Source organism: Callorhinus ursinus, unplaced genomic scaffold (assembly GCF_003265705.2).
Source record: "Callorhinus ursinus isolate GAN/ISIS: 27379988/994484 unplaced genomic scaffold, GSC_fseal_2.0 scaffold3, whole genome shotgun sequence".
NCBI classification, from domain to species: Eukaryota; Metazoa; Chordata; class Mammalia; order Carnivora; family Otariidae; genus Callorhinus; species Callorhinus ursinus.
This window is the reverse complement of record NW_027397065.1, coordinates 80,086,305-80,088,543: the sequence shown is the minus strand read 5'-3', so window position 1 is coordinate 80,088,543 and position 2,239 is coordinate 80,086,305.

Here is a 2,239-nt window from a genome sequence, read left to right as displayed (position 1 = left end):
CCCCCTTCTCTCCAGCAGGACCCCTGGGATTTCCTCCCTTCCTCTTGCCCACCGTCCTGTGGGACCTGTGCAGTGTCCTGAGAGGGTCCACACTTTCCTTTGGGCTCTGCCGGTCCCTTCACCTGGAACGGGCTTCCCTGTCTTCTGTCAAATCCTATTCCTCTCTTCAGAATCGGCCCTCCTCCCTGAAGCCCACACTGGCTATGTGATCGTGTCATGGTGTGAAGCTTATCCTCATCATGTGATCGCATGATCACACACTCTTGGTTCCCCCTAGTCCTCTGTCTGTACTTTCTTTTTGTCACTTAACCTAGCCTTCAATTATACTCATGAGGGAACACTCAGTCGTCGTCACAAATTAGGTATCAGTCTGATGACATGCCCACCCCTACCCCATAGAGGGGCTCAGCTACTTCACAATAAATATCTGTTGCTGTGAATTGTCCCTCACGGCCAATGAGTACCTTGGCAATGGCATTGGCTTCTTTTTAATTTAAAATATAAGAAGCAGAACATGGATAGAAGAATACAGACTTCCATCGTACTGAGCATCTTCTATGTGCTGGGCACATACAGTGTGGGTCACCTTTAATCATTATTTAATGGGACGCCCCAAGTCCCAACTAAATGAGCCTTGCAGATATTCCAATGCCTCGCAAAGTCAGCTTCCTCTTTGGTGGCTCGTCCTCCCTCCTGCAACGTGCCTGCAGTGGGACCTTCCTCGTCTGCCACGCACACAGCGCTTTATTCCTGAATCCCAACGGCCGACTTTCCACACGAGGGCCACCGACCTCTGTAGCTGCACACTCTGAGAAGGGGGTTTGTTGCCGGGAGGCACCCTCCCCTTCACTGTCAAATGATATTTGTCCCGTTGTCAGCAACCTGGTGAGGAGGTATTATTACCCCCATTCTATTTAAAAGCTTCCGGTATAAAGTGTGGTAAAATCAAGATAATTATTTTGCTAAGGTGGCAGAATCATGGGTTATCTTTTCCTTTCATTTTTTCCCTATATTGATGTTAAATTATTGTTTGCTCACCAAAAAAAAAAAAAAAAGAATAGGCCGAGTAGGAAACTCAAGGACTTATTCCACCTGTCACAGAATAGTAAACCAAGTATTAAACACACAGAGGAACAATTTTTAATTATATCCCCAGGACTCTGAACCCTACAACTGTTGTCGACAATCACCTCCAGGCTGTCACCTTTGCCAAGAAAGCGATCAGCTTGTGGAGGCCAGGGGATCTTTCCATGTATTTGCCTTCACAGTGACCTGCAGGGCCCCAGGGGACCCTTCTCCACCACCCTCTTCATTGTCACGTGCCCTTTTGCTCACTGCAGTCACATCAGCCTCTGGCTGGTTTTCTTTTTAATATTCCTGACTCCCTGGGAGCCAGGACCTTTGCCCTGGCAGACTCCTCCACCCGGCAGACTCCGGCAAGGGCAAGGACCTTCCCCGAGCGCCCCGTGTGAAACATAACCCACCTGCCCCTCCCTGTCCCTTTCAGAGGCAGTGACTCTGGAATATTCACTGCCACGCAACAGGGACATCATGAGAGCAAACCCTTCTATGGGGCTCACTACACGTGGCCTCGTTCTGAGAGTCTTAAAAACACTATCTCATCCAACCCTCACAGCAACGATGCAAGGTGGGGGGGGGGTCCCTTCGGGATTCCAATTCGCAGACGAGGGGCCTGAGGTGCAGGGATATTAAGTGCTTTGCCCCACATCACACAATAATTCAGTGGTGGGGCCAGGGTTCGAGCCACGTGAGGTTGGCTGGAGACGCCAGTTTCACCTGCTATGCTCCTGTTACTTGACCTATGTCTTTTGTTGATTTTGAGCCTCCCGCCACTATAGTGTAAGCTCCACGAGAGCAAGAATGTTGACTTTTTTTTTAATTGCTGTATCCCCGATGCTCGGCACAGTGCCTGACCCATAGTAGGTTTCTAATAGGTATTTGTCTAATTTATCAGTTAATTAATATACATCTCCAATACCTACTTCAGTCACTGGTATATTCTTGCATATGTATTAAGTGCCTAGTAAATATTTTTTAACGTGAAGTAAATCCCTAAGGCGCGTTTCCCTAACCGTATTCCCCCACTGCCCTGCCCAGGGAGGAAACATATGATTGAATGTTAGAACGAAACTCTATCCGACTTTTGACTGAGGGCCCAGAGACCAAGAACACAACAGTAAGTGCCAAGGGCCCCCCACATTCCAAAGCAATGATTCAG